Consider the following 8726-nt stretch of genomic DNA (forward strand, 5'->3'; position numbering starts at 1 on the left):
ATGGACCGAGTAAGACCCTTTATTAAAAAAAAAAAAATTTCAGAAACCTCTCCCTGCCTTAGTCTAAAGAAATCGGAATCTTGATAGATCTTTTACATCTGAGAAGCAAATCTCACTCGTTTTTTCCTTTTTTGTTTTTTTTTTCAATTAAAGGTTAAATGTATCAGGAACAACTGTTCAGTAATGTACCTAAAATTGGATAAAGTCTTCTCAAAATTATGGTGCATCGAGTAAAATTATAATAGGTATATAAAGTGTTTCATTTGCGTAAATTACATCTGGCAAACGTCGCTGTCAACTGCCGACGTCCATTACTCAGTTCGGTAATGTTTGATGTATGATAAATACATACATTTATGAATCATTTTTTTTCCAATAGATTGTGTCAGCGTCACACAATTTCTATGATAAGAGACTTCTTAGCTTAGTAGCCATACATCTGTTGTTTTTAGACATTAGTACCACAAGAACTAGCGTCGGTGATCCCATTCTCAAATTGAAATTGAGTGACCAAACATTAGTTCATCAAAATTGCATAAATTGCATAAATTAACGTTAGAAGGTACGTATTTTAGAGGGAAATGATCACGAATCTTTTACAGAGGCCAAAAATGTTTTGCCCACAAATTTAGTGTTAAGGTAGGTCTTTGCTGTGATAGTATGTTTCTCGTCATACAATGTTGCTCATTGGAAATATTTGCAATTAAAAAATCCTAATTTTTTCCTTTTTGGAATAGTTGCGTGACACAGTTAATGATTAACTGCTCTAAATTGGCAGAAGTCATATCAAATTAGCCCAACCTCATGGTTTTGGTTCCTTAAGGTTCAAACAACCATTGGACAAAGTAGGATTAAGATCCATCGCATTCTATTAGTGTGTGAGAGATTCGTTGGAAGTGCATTTTTCCAGCTAATTTTAGCTTTTACCCAGGGAGTTGATGTGGGGGCTCTAATACCCCAGGGATTATCTGGGAACCCGAACTACTGTGGATTCTTGAATAACTTAGGTGAGATGGCATGTGTCACGCCTACCCGGTCCCCTCTTGGACAGACTCATAATTCCAACAAGAGATTTTTAACTTTAATGCATTTGATGCCTGCACGAAATTCTTTGTCCTATCAACTTTCAGGAAGTTAAGAGGATAAGTTTTTTTTTTCCGATATGAAATATCGATTGAAACTATTTGCGATGGTTTTTTGATCAGTCAGAGTATCTGTACCAACTTAGAGTATCTCAAGGTCTTTTGTTCAATTTTTGCTGTCGGCTTCCTTTGCAATCTTGACACTCAGTTGTTTAAGGTAATCTCAAAGCGCTTGGTTGAATGACGTAATTTTTGTTCTATTATTCAAATGTTGGGAACGTTAATGCATTAAAAGTCCTTCCCGTTATAATATTCTGGCTCAGTATTTATTTTTGAAACATCTCTTCATATTCAAATCACCAATTTGCCGAGGTATTTTTTGTGGTTTGTCAGATTTGAGACAATTATGTTATCAGGTAAAATACTGATATTCTATTTATTTTAATCATTTAGTACTCCAATTGAAATTTCGTGAAGCAGTGGATAAATACAAATTGAAAACATCTCTTCACATTCACATAAGACGAGGTGCATGGCAAGTGGCGCTGCTGTTTATGGATGAGCTATCTACACGTAAACTGTCATGGGACTGGTATCATGAAGTGTGGGACGAGGACGAGGACGAGGAGATGTTTAGTATACCGTTATACAGTTCAAGTTCAGGCATATTGAAGGCGTGGTCAACACAGTACGACCCGGGTTTGGTTACACTGTGTAAAGCGATCACCAAAAGGGACTGGAAAGTAACCAGTATGATCCTCTCTAGCAGTCGGATATCTGATGACTACAGCGGTTACTCAGAGTGAACTATACAGCTTGACACTGAATGACATTGGTTTACAAAGTCCAGGATTAAAACACCTGTGTGAATTGCTGATCAGTTATGACTGCTGTTCAACCAGCTTAAACATCAGTGACAATAGGTTAGGAGATGAAGGATTAATACACTTGTGTAACGTGCTCATCAGTGTTAACTGCAAATTGACCAATTTGACCGTCACAGGAACCTTTTTTGGAAAAACAGGATTAAAACACTTATGTGATGCACTGATCAGCACTAACTGCAGGTCAGTAAACATTTTTAACGTCAGTTGCAATGAGCGAGGGGAAGAAGGAATAACGCTCTTGTTTACTTTGTAGACCAGCAGTAACTGCACATTAACCAGTTTAAATGTCAGTCATAACAGATTAGGAGATGGAGTATTAAAGGACTTACCTGAAACTTTTACCAACAAGAACTGTGCATTAACGAGCTCAGACATCAGTTACAATGAATTAGGAGATGAAGAAATAAAGTACTTGTGTACTGCAAACTACGGTGCTTAAACCTGCGTAGAAATCGGAATATAACAGACGTGGGCAAACAGTATTTGTTTGAAGCGATAACTGGCACTGACTGGGAAGTCAGAGAAGGCCTGGTACTTTGCCATTCCCCTTAAGTCAGAGGCATAAATACACTATGTAATACACTATGTAACAGCTTAATTGAAAGTGCTCTCCTTTGTTGTTTCCTTTGTTCTCTGAGGCAGATTTACAAATTAGTTTAATTAGACTTAACTTAGGAAATCATTTAGGCAAAGTTTATACTCTAACTTATGTTTTTTTTTTCACCTTAGCTGATGATTTTGTCAAAAACAGAATTAAGTAATACTCTTCAAATTACTTTTGTACGAAATTATTTTATGGGTATTGCAGTTTTTGTGATAGTGTAATCCGTTTTTCAGTTTAATAGAATAGGTAGGAATGTAATGTAGATGTTTTCTAATTAAAAAGATGAGAAGTTGCTGTCTTGGATGCTACAACTCTAAAAAAAAAATTTACATATACATTTATAGTTTTAAATACGGAAACGAAAGTCTTTAAAGTCTTTCTGTTTTTTAGTCTTTATGTTTTGTAATCTAATACTTTGTACTTATAACAAGTTTTGAATCGGACTAACAATTTTATTCGGACTAATTGAGTATCAATCTATGGGTTGGCAGGGTACTCCACTATGTATGCTACAGGGATGTGCCGCCAAAAAGGATGAGACCTTAAAAGACTTTTGTCCAAAAACAGCCACAGAATTGAACCACCACGATCTTAAATTAGGTTTGGTAAGGAAACTGCGAGAGCGAATGAACACATTTCCCTTCAACTCCAAATGAATGAGAGAGAAAGAGGAGAAATCAAAGTCCGCCATTTGCGCATAACTCTCCAAGTCAATTTTACTTGCCAACTCTTGACTTCCACATTGATACAAAGCTCAATTCATTTTAGACAACAACTGTCAAATTCTCATTTAAGGCTAATGAATAAAGGAGTAAGTTTCTAAAGAAACTGTGGTGCTGCGTCGGTGGGAGAGTATAGCAGGTAATTTAGTGTTAACAACTGGGTTGAAAACGTAAATTAGCCACCGTAAAGGGTAAAAAAGCTGACGTTTCGAGCGTTAGCCCTTCGTCAGAGCGATAGGCGTTTTATCAAGGGACCGGTCATTCGCCTGAGGGTGGGGTGAGGTTGGAGGATTTTGGGAGATAACATAGTTTTCAGTGGGAGTGGGGGGGGGGGTCAGTCGTTGCTAACAGAGCATAAAGTGGGGAATATAGAGAATTGACTACCAATGAAGTCATTGTTTGTGTGCGCAGTTGGGGGGAGGGGGGCGGGCGGGGGTACATCAGAATATTGCAGAGCCCTAGGGGAGATTAAGTAAATTTTATAGTGACACAACCAAATTCAAATTCTTGCGACCCCCCCCCCCCCCCCTAGAGGTAATGAATGATAACCTGTCCTAAAGACTCGTGTAGATTGATAACTGTTCAGCAATTCTGAGACTCAAAGCCCCATCAAAGACGAGAGACCTACTTGTTTACCAGCGACTCTGTCCTGGTTGCTACTGATACTAGTAACATTGAGCAAATTGTAGATCACCCAGTGATCTGCTGTAACTCTGTCGGATTTAAAATTTTTGCCTTACTTCTGTAAACCTTCGGGGTCTAACCAATCTGACTACTCTGACTAATCCGACTAGTCTAACTATTATAGCTAGTCTAACTGGTATGATCGGTCTAACTCCTGACTGCCAACTCAGCGGATTCGATGCCGACACCAGGAATAACATTTAAGATGCATTTAATCTTTATTGACTTGACTTAAAAATCGACGTAATGAATTGTACACCATGAGACAAATTGCATGACACTAAGACTTGAGTAATGGGAGCTGGATTGCTTACTTGATCTCTTTATTACATTTTTATTATATTATTTAGATTATTTGGGACACTCCTATTCAGGAAACACAAACTTTGGAAGGAGATGAACTTTATTCTTTTGTCCCAAGATGGAGTCACTTTGGACGTTGATCGCAACGTTGATGGTGTTCCCCCACATCATCATTCCCTAACACCATCTAACAACCGGAATAATATGAATAATGAGGATCGAAATGCACCAATAGCAGCGAACCAACGTGCTAAAAATAACGAAATGTAATCAATCGACCTCATCGCCTGATGAAGACTAGGAGTATTGCAGTCGAAATGTCGGGATCAACATCCAAAGTGACACGTGAGACAACGAATAAAGTTCATCTATCTTACACCACGATGAACAATAGCCACATAATTATTTCATTACACAAACTTTGGTCTCAGAAAAATGTTCAATAATATCTTTGTATCCGTTACCTCAAAGGGAGGGACACCTATATTCCAGGGATTAGAACACTTTTTCTGGGTCCTGAAGCCTGGTTGTAATGTCTATTTTAATCACTCAAAATGTGACTGATCCCAAGATTAAGTGTACACTAATCACAATGACAACAGCTTTCACAATATTACCTTTTTTAATACTGCACATCATTTAATGACAAATATTTTTTTTGCCAAAGGATAACAATTCAGATGACGCTTTTTTAGGGGGATAAATTATTAACAAAACCCAACCTCTATGTAGGGGACACTTGCTCTGGTCCCAGGGTGTCCTCTGAATGGAGGTTTCACTGCAGTTGGAATAGGAAAATTATGTAAGGTTCATACTCCAAACAGTTGATCATGAATCTACTTGTTCGTGTTATGCAGCTGACAAAGCCTTTTTGCATACAATTCCTACAGACCTGCAGAGGGTGTTCCGGCATTGTAATGAAGTGTGGCTGTGATGTTCATGATCTTACCAATGCCATAATTCTAATAATAAAAATAGTGTTAAGGTTACTTCCCACCTTCGCGGGTGTCCTTCGGGAAAAACGTCGCTAGTTTCATTAAAATCCTAAGAAAATATATATAAGATAAAAACGTTAATAACTGCAGTTTTCGATAAAAATTAAATTTAAGCAACTTTTTATTCAAAGGAAGTGTCAGGAGCCGGTGAGGCGCGGAAGGACCGAAGGTTCTTCTGTTTAATTTATCGGGTATCGGATGCTGCAGCACGAGCAAACTGGCTGCATAGTCCTGTTCACAAGGCATCAACCAGCAAGAGTGTGTCAGGCTTTTTTCGATATTCTGATTGGTTGTCTAGATATCGGCATCTAAAGTTGGTGCAGCTAAAAATATGCGAGTCGTGTTGCATATTTCAAATATCAAAATTTTCCGATATACTTTCGTTTGCCATTATTCCTAGGATGTTTTGGCGAAATTTGACGAAAATCGGTCAAATCCATATACCCTTCATATTCGCTCAAATTAGTTGTATTCCTCCCAAAACCAAGATACGAGATGTTAACTCATAAAGGTTCGCAAACAAATCGTGCCACGCCAGGAGATTATATCGCCTCCTGAAACCGCAAACCGGGGTCAACGATGGATCGAGATTTCCGGGAAAAGTAACCTATTGCAGACACATGTCTTTTTATCACCTCGATCGCTCAGTGGAGCGTTTAGGAGGACGACACAATAACGAGCAAAGTTGCCAAAGGCAAAGGAAAAACCTGCGGCAAAGATGGAAAAACCAGAGAAGGTGCTGAGAAGCAAGACAACGAATCGGACTTATGGCACCTTCCTGATTTACTAACTTTTATATGAAAATGCGGTTTTTCTAAAGAACTCGGATGCTTTTAAAAGATTTCAGAAATTTTTTTATGGAAACGTTAGGTTGAATATATAAATTCAGTTTTGTCAAATAAAAGAAAAATCGATTTTTGTGACCTCTGAAGGTGGGAAGTAACCTTAAAGGCACTATAAATTTCATTGGTGACAGTGCAAATACAAAAGAAATATATCTTTACTTGGTGGATTCTACCTCATGAAAAATATTTAGTGAAGCACGTTGCTCTGGGATTTCTTACTTCCCAGTGCAAGCTACAATAATTATTCTCTTAAGCATTGAGAAACAACTTAATTGGATTATAACAAGTCACTTCTGCACCTGCCAATCACATTCAAGTTTGGCCTAAACAAGTAACCCTCAAAATCAAAAACTTAGGACCATAATTGTTTTCTGGAATTTAATTTTTGTTTTCTGACACCTTATTGGGACATACAAAAATATATTCCATAAACATTTCTGGTGTTTACACACAATTTTCTGAGTTTCACAGTAATACAGTATTAGAGATAATTAAGTCTATCAATTTCTCCCTTACTTTAACAAGCACTGGCTGGCTGCAGCCATCAAAGATAACCATTTTTTTTTCATCTACCACAATGGGTGAAAAATGATCCAGATCCAAACTGAATAAAATCTGAAAATCCTTGTAGATTGGTCCAGGCTTAATTATTTCAAATTCTACTGTGTTTTTAATGAGTAGAAATGCATCAATTAAGGATGTGAACACAGCTGGTATCTAATACTTAAGGTAAAATCATCGTTCTAAATAAAAAAATGTTGCCTCCAGTGAAAAAAAAAAAAAAAAATTCCCGCATTAAAACATTTTTTATACACAGTTATACACAGTTTTGCTCACAATGAAGATTCCAAAAGTATCACTATCAAAAAAAAAATAGCATTATGACAAAAAATTTGTAAATAACAATCTTTTACAGAATATTGGTGACAAAATACTCAATTAGTCCATCATGCAATCTGTTAATTTGGGTTTGTCTACCCCTGAGGGTAGGATAGTTTTCAGTGAACTGACTGCATGGTGCCTAAACAATCTGAATTCATCATCAGGCAAATGATCAGAGTATAACTTCCACTCAGGTTGTAATAAAAAAAAGTATATAATTCATTTACTTTAACAGACAACAATCCTCTACGGGGGATCAAACAAAAGATCAATAAACAAAATCAGCTTTTATTTAACAATTATACACCACAACAGACAGAAGCTTGTTTTGGGACCATACAGTTTACTACATGTATATATCCTACATAAATAACTCACTAAACTATTACACAATGGATATTTGATGAATACACTAAAACAACGGTCCAGTAATCAGGAATAAATTATAAACACGAATGAAATAAAGAAACAATCAATACTGTCTGTGGTGTGGGTGGGAGGGAAACTGAAACTTTTTCAGAAACTAGAAATAACTTGTTGCTTGCTTGCTTGATTATGAATAACTTGTGTACAGATACCAAGGTGGTAATATACTAAACTAATTTTGCAATTAAAATGCATTAGGCTACATGAGCCATCATGTAGCCACTTATTCCAGTTTCTGAAGCAGAAAGCTAAAGGAGTATTGGTTCATTGATTGGACAGGATTTCAGTCTAAAAAAATCAGTTTTAACTGAGTAAGGTTGGGCCAGAATTGGACATTCATTCAGTTAAACATTCTCAGTCATGAAATTTGGGACAAGCTCAGAGTCAGTGCACTATAAATACAGAGCCTTGCACATTAATGAATCCACAACCTGAAGTCAAATATACTTTATTCTGGCCCCACCATTCACTCAATAATTACAACATACTAACTTGCTCTCTTCCAGACATTCCATATGATGCACTATGAAAAACCACATCAATCTGATGACTGATAATCTAAAATCTTCTATACTTGTTATATTCCCCTGAAACACACATATGAATCTTATGACATAAAATGAGACTTAACATTATCATAAGATTAAAAGAAAAAAAAATTTCCCTTAAATCCAGGATAATTATCACATTATCCTTCGCTAGGTGAAGTAGAAACTATAAGAGGATTCAAGAATCTTATGAAAGCACTTCCCGCTACCGGGTGTCTGACACAGCAATTGAAATAACTTCCATGTATTTTCCCTCTGGTAAAATTTAATACTTTCGTCTGTGCGCAGAACAAAGGCAAGATCCGAATGGAGTTGTTTTAGTAAAATAATCCAAAGTAAATAGCGTAATTTCCCGGCCAAGTCTACTTGTAAACACTCCATTTGTTCACTCCATTGTTTCAGTAGTGTTCTAAGCTGCGAGGATCTCCTAATTTCAACTCCATTTGTTCGTTTACAACTTCATCCAGCGGCCGCGAGATGTCAAACAATACAACCACTGCTCCCATCTTCTTCAGCTCATTCCCCAGCTTGTGGCCAAAATATTGTCCTCCTCCAGTCGCGAGAATTTTTCTCCCTTGGAACATATCAACATCCATTTACAGATTTCCTACTTAACTCAGATTTTCCTTCCCCGCTTTTTTGGACGAGCCTGCATTCAACCAGCTACAGCGTACCAATGCTATCACGTGATAGTAAATGAACCAATTAAAATAATCCATAAACCTAAAGTGATAAGGGAAGGCGGAAA

The 8726-nt window shown here is 37.0% G+C and overlaps 1 pseudogene; it reads left to right on the forward strand.

Annotated features, from left to right (window-relative positions):
• LOC136282875 (NACHT, LRR and PYD domains-containing protein 12-like) lies at positions 1–4422 on the forward strand (annotated as a pseudogene).
• The last annotated feature ends 4304 nt before the right edge of the window (positions 4423–8726 follow it).

The sequence above is a fragment of the Pocillopora verrucosa genome, chromosome 8 (assembly GCF_036669915.1).
Source record: "Pocillopora verrucosa isolate sample1 chromosome 8, ASM3666991v2, whole genome shotgun sequence".
NCBI lineage: Eukaryota > Metazoa > Cnidaria > Anthozoa > Scleractinia > Pocilloporidae > Pocillopora > Pocillopora verrucosa.